The sequence below is a fragment of the Cebus imitator genome, unplaced genomic scaffold (assembly GCF_001604975.1).
Source record: "Cebus imitator isolate Cc_AM_T3 unplaced genomic scaffold, Cebus_imitator-1.0 Scaffold314, whole genome shotgun sequence".
Classification (NCBI taxonomy): Eukaryota; Metazoa; Chordata; class Mammalia; order Primates; family Cebidae; genus Cebus; species Cebus imitator.
The window spans coordinates 1,839,286-1,858,729 of NW_016107629.1; the positions used below are offsets into that span (position 1 = coordinate 1,839,286).

Below are 19,444 nucleotides of genomic sequence, written 5' to 3' on the forward strand. Positions count from 1 at the left end.
GCAATTCTCCTGCCTCAGCCTCCTGAGTAGCTGGGATTACAGGCACGCGCCACCACGCCCAGCTGATTTTTGTATTTTTAGTAGAGACGGGGTTTCACCATGTTGACCAGGATGGTCTCGATCTCTTGACCTCGTGATCCACCCACCTCGGCCTCCCAAAGTGCTGGGATTACAGGCTTGAGCCACCGCGCCCGGCCTACAGCTTTTTTTAAAAGTCAACTTTTACTACCAAAGTAAACATTATTTCTCAAGATACCTATAAATGTGGGGCAAAAATAAACTATAGCTTACAAATAATGTGTTACGAGGCTGGGCGTGGTAGCTCAGGCCTGTAACCCCAGCACTTTGGGAGGCTGAGGTGGGCAGATCACTTGAGGTCAGGAGTTCAAGACCGGCCTGGCCAACAAGACAAAACCATCTCTACTAAAAATGTACAAAAATAAATTAGCTGGGGGCAGTGGTGGGCACCTATAATCCCAGCTACTCAGGAGGCTGAGGCAGGAGAATTGCTTGAACCTGGGAGCCGGAGGTTGCAGTGAGCTGAGATTGTGCCACTGCTCTCAGCCTGGGTGACAGGGCAAGACTCCATCTCAAAACAAAAAAAATATTATGAAACAGTTCCACCAAAGAGGAAAAAGAGAATACATTCGTCTATCTACCACCTAGCTTTACATTAACATTTTGCCATACTGTAGTTTATGGTTTTTTTTTTTAAATAAAAAAAGGTTATCTACAGTTAAAGCCTCCAATATCCCTCTCCAGTTTCATTTTATCCCTTGCTTGACTGTTCTAAGTTTGCTTTTCTTTTCTTCTTTTTTTTTTTTTTTTTAAAGAGACATTCTTGTTCTGTCACCCAGGCTGAAGCACAGCTGTACAATCATATTTCACTGCAGCCTTAACTCCTGGGGTCAAGCAATCCTCCTGCCTCAGCTTATCGAGTAGCTGGAACTACAGGAGTGTGACACCACGCCTCGCAAATTTTTAAAAAGTTTTTTTTTTTTTCTACTTGTAGAGACAAGGTCTTGCTATGTTGCCCAGGCTGGTCTCAAATTTCTGGCCTCAAGTGATCCTCCCACTTAGGCTTTCCAAAGTGCTCAAATTATAGGCATAAGCTACAGTGCCCACTCCTCGACTATTCTAAAATTGATTTCTTCCCTGTTACATATTTTTACAACTTTACTAAATATGTACCAATATGGTAGGATTGCTTTTATATGCATAATTGGGAACATGTATTTATTCTATTAAAATTTATTTTTTATTGAAATTTATGTTTGAAATAACTGAACTCTAGTTAATAACTGACAAGCAACTGAACTGCTTTAGGGGTCAAATATATTGATGTCTACAGCTTACTCTGAAATGCATCAACTGTCCATCTGTTTAGGGTACTGGAGGATTTTATACCCCAGGGGAATACACCATAGAAAGATTATGAATGGGTAAAAAGTCATCACTGGCAGGTAACTGTTCCTAGGAAAGACAATGAGGAACTCTAAATTACATTAAACTATCCATCCTCTCTCCATATTCACTGCAAGGCCTTCGCATCCCTCTATGTGAAGATACTGCCGTAGAGAACTTCTAAATTTATGTTCCAGGGAACAATGTACAAATGTTACCAAGCTGAAAATAATCTAATGCCATCAACGAGAGAGAATAAATACATTATGGTATAGACAAACAACGGAATACCATATTGCAATGAAAAGTAAGATAAACCATGGAGCTGAATGAAAGAAGCAAAGTCACTACAGAATATATGGTGTGATTCATGTGTTTAAAGTTCAAAGAGGTAAAACTATAAAGAAAATATTATCACAAAAGTCAGGATAGTAGTTTTTTTTAAAGGAAACAAATATGAATAGGAGTGGGGGCTTTCTAGGGTAATAGACATACTCTATATTTCTTAACCTGGTTGTTTCTCAAGATACTTATAAATGTGGGGTAACACAGTTTAAATAAAATTATAAAATGTTTATCCATGTTGTAACACTTTATAATTTTATTTAAGCTCTATATGTTTTATATTCTCCTACATGCACATTTCATTTTTAAAGAAAAAAGAATGAATTGCCCCATTACAATACTAAACTTCCATTTAGTATTTTGATATAAAAAAAGATGTACATAAATTATTAACAGACACTTTTCAAAAGAAGACATATATGAGGCCAAGAAAAATATGAAAAAATGCTCATCATCACTGGTCATTAGACAAATGCAAATCAAAACCACATTGAGATACCATCCCATGCCAGTTAGAATGGCGATCTAGACACAACAGATGCTGGAGAGGATGTGGAGAAATAGGAACACTCTTACACAATTGGTGGGAGTGTAAATTAGTTCAACCACTGTGGAAGACAGTGTGGCAATGTCTCAAGGATCTAGAAATAGAAATTCCATTTGACCCAGCAATCCCATTACTGGGTATATATCCAAAGAACTATAAACCGTGCTACTATAATGACACATGCACACGTATGTTCACTGCAGCCCTGTGTACAATAGCAAAGACCTGGAACCAACCCAAATGCCCATCAATGATAGACTGGACAAAAAAACAATGTGACACATACACACCATGGAATACTACGCAGCCATAAAAAATTATGGGTTTGTGTCCTTTGTAGGGACTTGGATGAATCTGGAAACCATCATTCTCAGCTGACACAAGAACAGAAAACCAAACACTGCATGTTCTCACTCACAGGTGGGTGTTGAACAATAAGAACACATGGACTCAGGGAAAGGAGCATCACACACTGGGGGCAGTTGTGGGGGGCTGGGGGAGGACAGTGGGGGTGGGGAGGGATAAAATGGGGAGAAATGCCAGATATAGTCAAAGGGGGAATAGAGGCAGCAAACCACCTGGTTATGTATGCACCTATGCAACAACCCTGCATGACCTGCACATGTACCCCAGAACCTAAAGTAAAATTTAAAAAAATAAAAATAAAAATAAAAATAAGATGTACATAAATTATTAAATCAATACATTTTATTATAAAATTTATAGTTTTGCTATTTATAGGATGTTTTCTAAACCCAGAAACTAATTTTCTTCAATTATATTTAGATTTTTTAAATTGTACCATATAACAGCAAACACAACGATCACTATATGACAGGGCATCTATTAATATTGCAGCGTGTAAAGTCATACTGGTGCCTGCTACTTTGAAAAGCTTCCAATATATAGAGTAGAACACAGGACAAGGACAAATCACATGAAAACACAAACTTAAAAAATAAAAGCAACTCCTCTAAGTGGTTTCCTTTGGGCAGAAGGACTGAGAGTGAGAAGAGGTAGAGGAGGGAGGCTGCTTTTCCTTATAGACCTATCAATTAAATTTTGAATGGTGTGCATATGCCACTTTGATAACTTTTTAATATAAAAATTGTTAAACCAATCTTCATACAAACTATAAAAGGCAAGAGGGCTCTGACTATAAGGATATTAATACCTGAAGTGAAGGAATCAAAATGTTTCTGCATAGAAAACATACATCCAAAGCTCAGCTGCATAATTTCTCGCTTTCTGACAACAAAGCAAATAGCACACAATGAGTTATTTTTCTCATATAATAACGTAGGGTGCTAAGAACCATGACCAGAAAAGACATTTGTAGTACTGCTCAACAGCCATTTTTATCATAGTAAACAGCTCATTTGACAAGACACAAAATACTCTTTTGTAGGTTCTCCATACTAATGGAAGAAAGATTGTTCAGATAGTTGAAAACTGTCCTAATAATTGGAGTTGACTCAATAATGTTACTAATTTAATTTCAACCATTTATATGAAGCAGCTCCTAAGTAAAGGAGCAAAATATTCTGGCTAATTTTTTTTTTTTGGACATGGAGTCTTGCTCTTGTTGCCCAGGTTGGAGTGCAGTGGCGAGATCTCAGCTAACTGCGACGCAATCCCCACCTCCCAGGTTCAAGCAATTCTCCTGCCTCAGTCTCCTGAGTAGCTGGGATTACAGGCATGCACCACCAAGCCTGGCTAATTTTTGTATTTTTTTAAATAGAGACAGAATTTTTCCATGTTGGTTAGGCTGGTCTGGAACTCCTGATCTCACATGATCAGCCCACCTTGGCCTCTCAGAGTGCTGGGGTTACAGGCGTGAGCCACCGTGCCTGGCCTATTCCAGCTAATTGACGGAAGCAGTGATTGTCTTCAAACAGTTCAACTGAGGGGACCTTTTCTTCCCATTTATACAAGTCAGTGAATACCTAACAATGTGCCATTAGATGAGATGTAATATTAGGCAAAACCTACAAATATGCGATCAATGATGCAGTTAAATATCTGAAGAAGCTTTAAAAATCATATCCAAGCATTATATAGTTAAAAAACGTTATGTCCTCCCTGACTTAAACAAGTACACACTATCACACTGGTCTTTAAGTCCCTGCCCCCCGCCAACAAAAAAAAAAAGAAAAGAAAAATATTACAAATAATAGTGTATGTCTCAAGAGAGAAGAGCTTTCAAAAGACTGTAAATGCCATCCTAAATCGGTAAGGGGATGCTTTTCCTAGAGCCCCAGGAATAAGGGGATGAAGAGGGAAACCAAGAAGCAACAAATGGAACCAAAACAACATTGAAAGAGTTCACTAAGAAATAAAAATATGTTAATTACATTAAAAAACAAAAATTACTTTATTATGGTCAATACGGCAGTAGGTTGGGGAGTGGATCAGAGAAAAAGAAAGCAGGCCAGCCCTATAGTTGAACAACACATAGCACAAAAAAAAATGGACTAGAGAAAGGGATAACTGGGATGGGAAAGGAGCCTAAATAGGTTCTAATACTGAGAATAAAGTACCCTAGTTGCTTTCCTTCCCTACTAGAGGCTATGGGCTTCAAAAGAGCATTGATGCCTAAAACTTCCAAATATTTAAATGCAAAATAGCGAATTCCTCTTCATAGCCTTAAACCTGTAAACTCTCTTTCTGAAAGTGTGGTGTCTAAGCACCTGCTTTATAATCATCTAGGGTACATAGTAAAAAAGTGCTGATTGTTTAAGCAAACCCTAGACCTAATGAATCAGAATTTCTGAGTTAAAACTGGATGATTCTTTGTTAAACCAAAGGCTGACAATTACAGCTTTAAAGGTAATACTGTATCACATAGATGCTATTTTTTTCTTTGAATGGCTACAACATGCAGACACCAGATTAAGCTGAGAGCCACACACTTTTCAAAGATGTGTGATCTTCGGCTGGGTGCAGTGGCTCATGCCTGTAATCCCAACACTTTGGGACGCTGAAGTGGGTGGATCATGAGGTCAGGAGTTCAAGACCAGTATGACCAACATGAAGAAACCCCATGTTGGTTTTGTAATTTTGTAAAAATACAAAATTAGCCAGGCGTGGTGGCGCATGCCTGTAATCCCAGCTACTTGGGAGGCTAAGGCAGGAGAATTGCTAGAACCTGGGAGGCAGAGATTGCAGTGAGCTGAGATCATGCCATTGCACTCCAGCATGGGCAACAAGGGTAAAACTCCATCTCAAAAAAAAAAAAAAAAAAAAAAAAGATGTGCATCTTTAACTTCAGAAATAAGGCTAACTGAATTTGTCATATAAGATGGCTAAAAAGAATAGCCAAAAGTTTAATACAGCAAATAATACCTGTCTACTTGCATGTGCTTGGTACTTTGTCAAAGGTTGAAAAAGACAGAAAAACAGAACAAAACCTCTCTTCTCTCAAACAGTTTATATTCTTATTCTTATTGATGAAGACACTCTTCTTAACATAGATAAATGCTATTCAACCTTCAACATTCATCATTCCTTCAAGATAAACTCTCCTGAATATTTTAAGTTTCTGTAATCTTTTATCTCTAGGCAATCTGAACCTTAATTTACCTAGTCAGTGATTGGTTCTATTTTTTACTTACTTCGCTTATTAACAAGCCCTGTTTTCCCAAGAAGTAGTTAAGTTTATGAGGATAAAGCCCATGTTTCTAGCCTTTATTGCTTTTTGTTGCTTAGGACAATGATGGCCACACTGTGGAGGATTTCATATTGAACTAAGTTAGGGCACTCAGAAATTTTGGAGATTCAGCAGTTAAGCATAAAGTAATTTTAAAAATCCAAATATCAGACCTAGAAAATTTCCAACCATGCCAGTAAAACACACCAAAAAGTTAACAGACAAAAGATTTTGTATATACCAACAATTCTCTTCTCTGAAAGGAGGAGGAAAATATATGACAAAGACAAATGAGATTATTATCTTCTAATAAGGTCAAATTTAAGGTAAGTATAATGTTGAAGCTTAGATACCTCTGGATTTTGTAAATTCACATGCAAAGTTTTACATACACATCCTTTAGTACAACAAGGTATCACATTAAACAATATTTGCCCTCCTAAAATAATGAGGTAAAACTAAAGCAGAAATAAAACTGTCTTTGAATCTAGAAGCTCAAATTAAATTCCCAACTCCATCTAAAGCCATCTTAAATAAGCAAAGTCGTGAACAAAAAAATTCTAACCGTGAAAAACAAAAAGTTGTAGAAATAAAATGAATGCCTCAACTTTCTGATGAAAAAGAAAACTAACTACATTTTCAAAATCATTTGGTTGCAACTTATCACCAAGATTATCACCAAACATCTTAATTGAGGTTTTATTTACTCTTAAGGAAATACAGAGCATTTCAAACAAAGCGTCACTTGTGGACTGGCACAAGCAGTTCCAGACTGGGAAGCCTGTTCATGTAGGTACTGCGTGACCCAGAGAAAATCACAGGACCTCTGTGGGCCACTGTTTCTTCACCTATAAAAGTGAGGTAGTTGGACAACCTTCAGTCTATAAATCGGTAATTCTAATTTTAATTCTGATGACTCAGTTCAAACTTACATTCAATCTATGGAAGGAAAAAAGTGGGGAGGCAATTACTTAACAAGTTTTTCTGGTCTTTTCTTGCTTCTCTCCTTTTTTTTTCCCCTTTTCCCTTCTCCTTGAAGCCCCACTTCAGTCTTTACCAAATAAGAAAATGTATAAACAATATCTATTTTATTTAAACTGCACCAGCTTCTTATTTTTAAGAAACCAAATTCCCCTACTTCTCTTTATTAAGTAAGATCTTAATTATGCCACTTATTTGTGTGCCTCTTGATTTTTCTCCTACGGATCACCACCTTTAAAAATTAAAAAAAAAAAAAAAATAGAAAAGTCTTCATTAGATTTTTCACACAGACCAGGCTAGAAGTAAATACAGCCTTTGCTTACTCAAAGGCTGACTAAACCAGCAATATGCAAACAAAGATGATAGCAAATGGCTCAGCTGAATTGGTAAAATGTCCGCTGTGCCTTTCTTGTAAGACCGCAAAATTGAGATCTGTTAATATCAACAATCCTTAGAAAAGAGTAAGAAATAATAACTGATTGCCTTTCTATCTTCCCTTTAATATGACAGGCCTTCAAGTAATTAGAAAGTGGATAGCAAATTCTCAAAGAACTAGCTAAGTATTATTTTGATCAGTAAGAAATGATTTGGCAAGTTTTATATCCAAATACCTTATTTTTTGGAATAATTGCATATTCTAATTTTATCTTCATCAATATGTTTCAGAAGTAAAATACTACTGCACTCAGCTTTACAGAAAGCCTAGAACTTTAAGGCACACCAGGATGTATACTCGCCAGCCACAATCTCATAACTATAATGACAAGTACTTCAGGTAAAGACTGAGCAATCTTTTCATTTACAGAAGGTTTTTAATTCAAAGCAAGCACATTTTAAGAACAGTAATACAGAAGGAAGGCCAATACTCATCACTTTTTCTTTTTACACAAAATTGACATAACTATATTTCCTTACAAGACAGCTTTACTTCTAAGGTTGTTACTCAGAACAAGTTTCCAGTGTGAATTATAATGAATCATTCTAGTCTTTCTTCCTCTCTATTTAATATGCACTTTTACTTGTTATCTAAATAATCTAATATTCACTTTTACGTATTATCTAAATAACCATTCATTTTACTTAAACCTCTGCTTGGTTTCCAAAATGAAATGTTTAATATAATTTCATTAACTTTAAAAAACAGAGAGAGGAAAAAAAAAACAACAGAATAGCCAATGAGCAACACCTATGACTGAGTTGTCCCAAAACTTCACCCTTAGCTAAAATGCCAAAACAGAGCCACTGCCCCCAGATTTTTAACATCCATATCACACAGGAATAATACGGTTTACTTAACTGTAACTTCAACTACCCCCAAAAATACAATTAGATTTTTTAAATTAAAATTTGACCTTAGTTTGCTATGTGGTATTAAAAAAACAAAACAAAACAAAAAATACCTCTTTTATTGTTAAATTACACAGAAAAGAAAAAATCAAACAAGACATACAAAATGCTTTAACAAGAAGATCTAAAACTTTCCAGAATTTCAGTGCTTTGTTTCCCCCTAGTAATTAAGTTCAATCAGGCATGTGACTGACTGCACACATTTTATCAGAGAGTTAAATAACACATTCAGCCATGTTCTTTCACAGGTAAGAACGACCCTCTGTTTATCAGCTGAAGAAACAGCCAGAAGCAAACATACAAAATCGTAACAAGTTACCTTCAAGTATTCTTTCTCTGTAGATATCGCCTTTTGGGCTTGAGAATAAAAAGCAATCCGACAAGTTTTAGTTGTTAAAATGGCTCCTGTAGATTGGGGAAGTGGTGTCTGTGCTTCAGCTTATGAGTCATACATGAAACCAAGTGTTTCTAAGGGAGGCACGCCCATGTTGCTGTGGACCCAATTATTCTGCTAGGTCAAACATGCAAATCTGTAGGTAAAAACGGTATAGGAAAGCGGGGAAGAAGACTGAAGGAGCAAGATCTACCTTGATTACACCATTACTAAGCTCATATTAATTGTCATAATTTAAAACTAACAATAAAATAGAGTAAGACTCTACAAGGGAGCAAAATTAAAAACTATATATTGTTTTAAAATATAAAAATCTCAATTTTTAAAAGTTATTTTACTATATCAAATAAAACTGTGAAAGGAAAAAAGTCTGAGAGGGGATGGAAGGGAGATGGCAAACTCTGTGGTTCTTAATGTAACAATGGACTAGTGAGTGTAATCTGGCTACTCATTAACGCTTATGTGAAAGAGATATATTGCTATGTAATCTGGAAAGGCTCAGCAAACTACAAAGCCAGATGCAGATCTATAAGTTCATTAAACAGATAAAATCCACTAGAAAATTCAAAGTTCAGTGGAAAAGTAAGTGTGAATTAAACTGGTTTACAGAATTTTTAAAAACCCACACCCCAATGTTAGAAAGGAATTTAAAGTCCAACAAAGAAAAGATTTTAAATAAACTGCCACCTTGATAAAACCCTTTTAAAAAATTATCAGTACGGTCATAGTTCATAACTCTATTACTTCCAAATGAGAGCCACACTTTGATTTACCTTTCAAGCAAAATTTTCCATGTGTATTTCAAGCCTCTCTTGTGCCAAGCAACCTGCTACAGCTCCACTGCACTTGCACAAGGCCAACCTAAGGGGCCAAAAACTGTGTCCAGTGAAGCTCTGCCTTCCAAGTCACCATACATCAGACAAAGTACCTAAGCCACTGAAATATTACTATATACTACTATACCTACTTATCCTGCTCTCTAGATGAATACTTACTAATTTATTCTAAGAGCTTAAATTAATCAAAATGGTTTGAAAGCACTAAGTACTTCCAAAGCGCTTGAAACAGTGAATATGACTCAATACATAGCCTTCATCCTAGTATCTTACAAAAAGTACACAGGATTTAGCAAGGTTTTCTCCCTTTAGTTAATTAGTTGGGTGTTTATTCTGGCTTACCAGAGGCATGGATGAGAGCACAAGCTGTCACTGACTTAGGAACTTTACAAACTACTGCAAAACAGCAATGATTGTGAAATGACTTTTTGCCCATTAAGTGTCTATTTATTCCTTACACTGAACATTGCTTAGTTTATCTTTTCACTGAAAAATAATCTCCATGGTTTTACAAATTGCTAATTAAAAATTTGTTAAAAAGAAATACAGACTATGTTTTCTCCTGTCAGATGTCATATTTAGCTTACTTTAGCTCATTTACAAAAAATGACTATTCCAAGCCCATGCACCAAGAAACAAGGTCCTCTGAGCAGTCATGGGAGATTCACTTGTTCACTGGAAAGTTCCCCCCAAGTAATTTTCCATATCTGAAATTTATTTTAGGTAATACTAATGTAAACCTAACAATTTATCTTCTTTTAGCTAATTAGAAATAAAACTTATAACAGGTAAAAGAGGTCAATAGTATTACAAAAGGTGAAAGAGCTGATAATGACATGACAAAAAAAATCACCTTATAAAACTAAAAATAAATATAACTTTAAAAGTACTCAGATCTGAAGCCATTATGTAAGGTCATTAAGTTGCAATATATTCCCTAAGTATATCACCATACACTAAGTGTCTCCAAGTCAGCATTAGCATAAGACAGGCCTTCAAAAGACAAAGTGAGTAACATTAAATGTATGAGATGTTTTATGAAGAACAGATACCTAAAAGGATAAGCTTCTGCTATTCAGAAAATCCATTTATATAAAGCACCTCATTACTTAATAATGGCAAATATTCCAAACATAATTTAAACGAAGTACTCTGGTCATCAGTAATGTTAAAAGACTTAAAGGGGAAATAATTACACCTCTTCAAAAGAAACAAATATCTTAGCTGTTCCTAAAGAGGTGACTCCAGAGTTGCCATTACAATATATTATCCCTTTGCCCAGGGGTGTCTCCATCAGCATTATTCTATCACCTACAGGAACTGGATCCTTTTCCATTCACAGCCCTCAGAAGTCAATCTCTGCATATGAGAGCATCAAAAGCAAAAAAAAAAAAAAAAAAACAGGCAAGCAGTTTGGCACAGGTTCTAGTCAATCTACTTGGGTTCAAATCCCAGCTCTGCTACCTATTAGCCTCGTAATCTTGGGCAGTTACTTAACAACCCTGCATTATAATTTATTTATCTATAATTTAGCCTAATAGAATCTACCACACAGATTATGAGGATTAAAATAAGTCCACATACTGCTATCCAGGCTACAAAAAGCACTTTCACAACTCAAAAATAGGAAAACAACCAGTTTTCTAAATGGTCAAATCTGAATAGACACTTCACAAAAGAAGTAATAAAGATGGCAAAAAAAGTACATGAAAAGATCTCAACATCAATATTCAGTAGGGAAATACAAATTAATGTGACAATAATACAGTGAAACAAACAAACAAAAAACACCGATAATACCAAGTGTTGATGAGGACACAGAGCAACTACAACTCTCATACATTGCTGGTGGGAATGTAAAAGTTTAGCCACTTTAGAAGATAGTTTAGCAGTTTCTATAAACATACACTTATCACATGATCCAGTAATCCCGTTCCCAGGCATTTACCCAAGAGCAATGAAGATACACGGCTATTTTAAAACTTCTATGTAAATACATATAGTAGTTTTATTCATTCACCAAACATTGAAAACCCAAGTAATGTCCATCAATGGGTGCACGGATAAATACATATAATGGAATGGTATGGCACATCCATATAATGGAATGCTACTCTGCAACAAAAAAGGTCTGAATTTCTGATATATATGACAACATGGATGAGCCTAAAAGCATTAGGCTGAACAAAATAAGACAGACTCTATGACTTCATATGATTCCATTTATATGACGTAATGGAAAAAGCAAAACAAAAGGCACAGAAATCCTATCAGTTCGGAGGGGAGGGGGTTGACTACAAAGGAAGACAAGGAACTGGTTAGGGTGACAGAAACACTCCGTATCTTGATTGTGGTACCGGTATATGACTTATATAAGTTGTCAAAATTCATAGAGCTATAAAACTAAATAGGGCAAATTGTACTGTATATAAACCATACCTCAATAAACCTGACTTTGAAAAAAAGAAATCCAGGCCAAGAGCTGTGGCTCATGCCTGTAATCCCAGCACTTTGGGAGGCCGAGGTGGGTGGATCACTGAAGGCCAGGAGTCTGAGACCAAGGTGGCCAACATCGTGAAACACTGTCTCTACTAAAAATACAGAAATTAGCTGGGTGTGGTTGTAGACACATGTAATCTCAGCTACTCGGGAGGCGGAGGCAGGAGAATCGCTTGTTCCTGGAGGCAGAGGATGCAGTGAGCCAAGACTGTGCTACTGCACTCCAGCTTGGGTGACTGAGGAAGACTCCATTAAAAAAAAAAGGAAAGAAAGGAAAGGAAAGGGAGGGAGGGAGTAGGGGAGAAAGGGAGACAGGGAGAGACAGACAGACAGAGAGAGAGAGTAGGAGAGAAAGAAAAAGGAAGGAAGGAAGGAAGTATGGAGGGAGGGAGGGAGTCAATCTAGTTCAGGTATATGAAATACACTTATGTACTGTAGGTATGTTTATTTCTAAAATTAGATATGGATCAAGTCAGTATATACCTTACTATAAAGCTTTCATGTCTGTTTGTGGAACTGTCAACATGTATATGTGAACTACTAGCTGAGAGAGACTGAGTCAACTAAATTTATTAAATGCCAACTAAACTTCAGATACAATTTATTTCCTCCACTAAAACACAATTTATGAAAAGAATTTATTGCATAAGCTGGGGCTCATTTTTCCTTTTTATTGTTATCTCTTTCTTTGAACTCAAATCTGAAAACTTCTAGTACAAAAATATAGAATATTCTAATTTCCATATCTAGGAAACTTGCGCTAAAAAAGTTTTGTTTGAATCCATCCCATAGGTTGGGAGCTAACACGCTATCACTATCAGAGATGAAAAAAAAAAGATCACAACATTAAAATGGCAAATGACCATAATCAATGTTCTCCATTATTTAAATATAAAAATAAAATTTAAAAGACTGAGATTGTTACAAATCTTTCAATCACAAAGAATTTATTTTGTTGATGGTAATGCCTCTAAAAAGCATAATTCCAGGTTCCAAGAACTGTGTAGAATTTCTAAATGTGAGCTTAAACGTAAAACATATTTTCTATTTTCTATCACTAGCTTTTTTAAACCAAATCCTCCTTCCCACTTCTGCACAGACAGGTAACTAGGTGGTACTTTTTACCATTCATAAAAAGCAGGCCTCTTAGACAAGAGTCTATGCATTTTCAGGGGCTTATCAAAGGCAAAACGGGCCATGGCTTCTGTCTGCACTACATTTTCATCACCTAGGACAGGGCCCAAAACTCAGCAGAAACTCGGAGACACAAATGAGCAACTTTCCTAAAACTGCTCACTTAGGGGAAAAATACATTATTATCAGGATTTTAGTACACATTGAAATATCTTTAAAGGCATGACTGGCCCTATGACTTGATCACCTTTCTCCTCAAGATACCATACGGATCCATTTTATCAATGACATGACGCGCACTGGACCTAATGAACAACGAGTAGCAACTACTCTAGGCTTAGTGACAACACATCACATGTCAGAGGGTAGGAAATAAATCTGACTAAAATTCAAGGGACTTCCACTTCAGTGTAATGTCTAGGGGCCTATTGGTATGAGGCATGTATGTCATGATATCTCCTCCAGGGTAAAGGATAAATTGTTGCATCTGGCCTCTCCTACTACCAAGAAAAAGGTACAACACTTAACTCGCTTATTTAGATTTTGGAGGCAACACATTCCTCATCTGAGTGTGTTACTCCAGCCAATTACCAAGTGATCAGAAAAGCTGCTAGTTTTGAGTGGGGCTCAGAATAGAAGGCTCTGTAACAAATCTGCTGTGCAAGCTGCTCTGACACTTGGGCCATATGACCCAGCAGACCAATGGTATCAGTGGTTGGCAGGCTCCTCTCTATAGGTGAATCACAGCACAGACCTGCAGGATTTTGGAGCAAAACCTTGCCATCATCTGCAGATAGTACTTCCCTTTTGAGAGACAGCGCTTGGCCTGCTACTGGACCTTCAGTAGAAACTGAACACTGACCATGGGCCATCAAGTTACCATGGAATCTACTTGCTTATCATGAAGTGGGTGTTACCTGACCCACTCCAAGCCATAAAGCTGGGCGTGCATAGCAGCATTCCATCATCAAATGGGATAACATCAAATGGGTAACACATATGTGATTGGGCCTGTGCATGTCCTAAAGGCACAATTACATGAAGTGGCCCAGATGCTCATGGTTCCTGGTACTACACTGTCTTTTCTCACCCAGATTGCACCTATGGCCTCATGAGGAATAGTCTACCATCAGCTGACAAGGCCTTGTTTACAGATGGTTCTGCATGATATGTGAGCACAACCAAAATCAGACAACTGCAGCGCTACAGCATCTTCTCTGGAAAATCCAGTCATGAAATCTTCCTGGTAGGCAAAACTTAGGGCAGCACAGCCAGTTGTGCACTTTGCAGTGAAGGAGAAAACGGTGAGACGTGTGATTATACATCAATGCATAGGCTGTCAACAATGGTTTGGCAGGATGCTCAAGGACTTGGAAGGAATATAACTGGAAAACTGGTGACAAATTTGGGGGAAGAACAGATCGCTCCTAACTGAGCAAAGAATGTGAAGATATTTGTCTCATGTGAATGCTCAGCAGAGGTGGGCTTTAATAATAAAGTGGATAGCATGACCTGTTTTGTGGATACTAGTCAGCCATTTTCCACAGCCACATGTCATTGCTCAGGGGGCTTATCCTGGACATGGTGGCAGGGATGGAGGTTATTCACAAGCTCAGCAACACAGACTTCTGCTCACTTCAGCTCACCTGGATATGACTACTGCTGAGTGCCCAATCTGCCAGCAACAGAGACCAGCATTGAGCCCCCAGCACCATTCCCTGGGGTGATCAGCAAGCTACCTGGTGGCCAATTGACTATGTTAGACTGCTTCTATCACAGAAGGGGCAGCAGTTTGTTCTTACTGCAATAGATGCTCTAGATACAAATTTGCCTTCCCTGCATGCAATGCTTCTTCCAAAACTACCATCCATGGACTCACAGAATGCCTTATCTACCATCACGGCATTCTACATAGCATTGCTTCTGACCATGGAACTTATCTCAGAGCCAAAAAACTGTAGTAACGGGCTCAAGCTCACAGAATTCATTGGTCTTACCATGTTCCCTACCACCCTGAAGCAGCTAGCTTTACAGGATGGTAAAAGGGTCCTTAGAAGATGCAGTTACAGAGTCGGCTAGGTGATAATACCTTGCAGGTCAGGGGCTAAGTTCTCCAGAAGGCTGTATACATTCTGAGTTAGCATCCACTACATGGTACTGTTTTTCCCACAGACGGGATGCACAGGTTCAGGAAACAAGGAATACAAATAGGAATGGAACCTACTCACCATTACCCCTAGTGACCTACTAGCAAAATGTTTGCTTCCTGTTCCCACGGCTTTATGCTCTGTTGGCCTAGACATCTTAGTTCCAGAGAAAGGAACGTTTCCACCAGGAAACACAACAATATTTCCATGGAACTGGAGTCAAAACTACCATGCAGCCACTTTGGGCTCCCCATGCCTCTGAGTCGACATGGCTGGGGGTGATTAATCCACACTAGGAATGGGAAGTTGGACTACTAACTCACAGTGCAGGTAAAGAAGAATATGTCTGGAATACAGGAGATCCCTTGGGGCATCTCTTAGTATTATCATGCCCTATAATTAAGGTCCATGGGAAACTATAACACCCAATCCAGGAAGGTCTACTAATAGCCCAATGAAGCTTTGGGTCACTCAACCAAATAAAGAATCACGACCAGCGAAGGCGTTTGCTGAAGGCAAAGAGAACACAGAATGCGGATGTACAGGAAGGTAGTTATCAATGCCAGCTACACCCACGTGACTAGTTAGGGAAATGATGATTTTAACTGTCCATGACTATGTTCTCCCTGTTTTGTTCAGAATACATTTGTGTGTATACATACATAGATATAACGAAGCAAATAACTATGTGTTTTCTCTTATTCCTTTATTATGTAAAATAAGATGTATTTACTTTACGTCAGTATTTATTAATTTTACATCATAGAATTAAATTGTGGAATTAATTACGAGAACATTCAAGAACTTAACCTCCTCTTCTGGGGAGAAATCAGTGCATTTTCAGTTGTATGCAGGGTAGTTGTATCATTTTAGGCAGAACTACGATCTTGTAATTGTCTCTATTTTGCGATTAAGCATGGTTTAAGGAGATGCGTATGGGTGCCATACAGGTGCCAAGTTGACAAGGGGTGGACTTGTGATGGTTAATTTCAGCTGTCAACTTTACTGAATCAAGGAATACCCAGATGACTGGTAGAGTATTATTTCTGGGCATGTCTGTGAGGGTGAGGGTGTTTCCAGAGAGAATGGCATTTGTTTTTTATTTTTTTGAAACAGAGTCTCGCTCTATTGCCCAGGCCTGAATGCAATGGCCTGATCACAGCTCACTACAGCCTCAACCTCCCAGGCTCAGGTGATTGATCCTCCCACCTTAGCCTCCAGAGTAGCTGGGGCTACAGGCACGCACCACCATGCCTGGCTAATTTTTATATTTTCTGTAGAGATGAGGTTTCGTCATGTTGCCCAGGCTGGTCTTGAACTCCTGGGCTCAAGCAATCTACCTGCCTCAGCCTCCCAAAGTCCAAGGATTACAGGCACGAGCCAACATGCTTGGGGAGATGAGCATTTCAATCAGTGGACTCCACAGGAAAAATCTGCCCTCATCCAATGTGGGTGGGCACCATCAATTGGCTAAGGGCCTGGACAGAACACTGAAGCAGAGGAAAGGCAAATTCTCTCTTTCTTGGAGCTGGGGCACCCTTCTTCTCCAGCAACTAGAAAGATTGTAGTTACCAAACTGAGACAGGAAACAGGATAAATGGCAATGGTTTGAGGTAGAGGAATATCGGAATTTAGTTCTGAACACATTAAGATTCAGATGCTCATTACTTATGAGACTAGAGACACCAAGTTGGATATGCAGTTCTGGAATTGAATACATAGTCCCAAAGCCTGGGTTAGAGGTGTGGGCTACAGATAATAAAGCTGGGAATCATTAATACACACACACACACACACACACACACACACACACACATACATATATATGTATATATGATATTAAAGCTATAGGTTAGAAAAGTAGCAATGATAGACTCTTGGGACACTCCATCATTTAGAAGTAGAAAAGATGAGGCATAAGTAGCAGAGAAGGCTAAAGAGGAACACTCAGAAATGTAGGAAGAAAACAAGACATGTGTGTTTCCAAGAATAAGGAATGAGCAACTGTGCCAAATGCTGATGGCAGACCAAGTTAGATAAGGTCTGAGAAAAAAATGACAGTTGAATTTGTCAACACGGAGGTCACTGTTGGTTTTGAAAGAAAAGTCTTCATAGTACAGCAAAATAAAAACAATTAAAAAACAGATTAAAGTTTAAGAGAGAATAAGGGGTGATAAACTGAAAACAGAAAGTAATTTTGGGTCCGGTGTGGTGGCTCATGTCTGTAAACCCAACATTTTGGGAGGCTACGGTAGGAGGATCACTTGAGCTCAGAAGTTTAAGACCAGCCTGGGCAACACAGTGAGACCCTGTCTCTACGAAAAATAAAAATAAATAAAAATTAGCTAGGCTTGGTGGTGTGTACCTGTGGTCCCAGCTACTGGGGTGGCTGAGGCGGGAAGATTGCTTGAGCCCAGGAGATTGAGGCTGTAGTGAACCGTGATCATGCCACTGTACTGCAGCCTGGGTAGGAGTGAGACTCTGTCTCACACACATAAAAAGAAAGTAATTTTGTTGTAAACGGTCAAGAAAAAGCTTTTTGATTTGGTTATTTTTTGTTTTTTTATTGTTGTTGTTTGTTTGTTTGTTTTGCTTGGGAGGGAGGTGGGGAGGTGAGGAGCCTGCAAAGTTGCCTCCGGCCATGCATGGTGGCTCATGCCTATAATTCTATCATTCTGGGGGGCTGAGGCAGGTGAATCACTTGAGCCCAGGAGTTCAACACTAGCCTGGGCAACATGATGAAACCCCATTTCTACAAAAAAATAAAAGAAATGAGCCAGGCACGGTGGTGTGTGCCTGTGCTCCCAGCTACTCGGGTGGCTAAGGCAGGAGGATCTTGAAGCCAAGAGGCTGAGGCTGCAGTGAGCAATGATGGCATCATTGCTCTCCAGCCTGGGTGAAAGACTGAGGAAAAAGAAAAAGAAAAAAGAAAAGCAGTACCTTTACTATCTGTAACATTTCATTTTGTATTACTGTCAATTTTATACAAGTCTGTTTCTACACTGATAAACCAGTAATCTATCTGAGAGCAGGAACTATTATCATGCAACTTCTACAACTAACTATAACTGTGGACAAGTTATTTCACACTACTATGGGATTTCACTTTCTTTTTTTTTATAAAATATTGGGACAATCTAGAGAACTGATAATTTTCAAGATCCACTCCAATTATGACATTTGATTTTATAGCCTCTCCAAGTTCTCAGAATAGTATTTGCAGAACTGAGAACAAAAATCAAACTAAGGCTACATTTAAAACAAGTCTCCTCATCAAATTGTTATATAATTTGTTAAGATAACACATAAAGTTACCAGATACCCAGAATAACATCAAAGTTTTATAAAATCCATAAAAATTTAACTATATTATACTAACAAAAGGTAGAAATACTACACTAACATTCTAGAAACATTCTTTTAATCTTATAGCACTAGAATATTTCAGCAACTGGGCTGTTAGCACACAAGTTCAAAAAGGGTCATCTTAAATACACCAAAATTTTAGTTCTTAAAAAAAAAAGACAACTATCTTTGTCATTACTAATATTTAAAGCAATTATCATAGAAGCAACCCTCTTATTTTAAATTAGGCTGATTTGGATTGCCTCTCTATCTTTATTGGATATTTATTAGTTATCTGTAAAACAAAGATTCTATTTACAAGCAGATTAAGAAAAAACAGGGCCCGACACAGTGGCTTATGCCTATAATCCCAGCACTGAGGTGAAAGGATCACACTATGTTACTCAGGCTGGTCTCAAATTCTGGCCTCAAGCAATTCTCTACCTCAATCTGCTAACAAGCTCGGATTACAGGCGTGAGCTACCACGCCCAGCCAAAGATATTTTAATTCAAGTTTTTCCTTTAAAAAAAAAAACAACCCGAATTGGCACCCCGTGACTCACTGCGACCCCAACTACTAATCATTCTCAGTCCCTGCTTTTCATAGCCAAACTTCCTCAAAGCTGTGTGTACACCTACTCCATTTCTTCATCTCCCACTCATTCTTCAACCCAGCCTAATCTAACTTCATCCTGCCCCTATTATGCCACTAAATCTAATTAAGTCAATGACCTCGCAGGGCTAAATCCAATTAACACTTTCAGAACTTGTTTTGTTAGGCCTATCACTTGAAACACTTCCTTGGCTTCTCTGATA

The 19,444-nt window shown here is 38.0% G+C and overlaps 1 protein-coding gene across 3 annotated transcripts in view; it reads right to left on the reverse strand.

The window, feature by feature from the left end:
* Positions 1-19,444, reverse strand: part of ELF1 (E74 like ETS transcription factor 1) — a 109,787-nt gene that overhangs the window by 76,674 nt on the left and 13,669 nt on the right. Inside the window, exon 1 of one of the 3 annotated variants that reach the window (XM_017503761.2) lies at positions 8,593-8,837. The exons of 1 other annotated variant lie outside the window; for it this stretch is intronic. The gene's annotated coding sequence lies outside the window, so the exon portion shown is untranslated. Of the gene's footprint in view, positions 1-8,592; positions 8,838-19,444 lie in introns of those variants that run through there. One more of the 3 variants, XM_017503758.2, reaches the window with a different exon arrangement.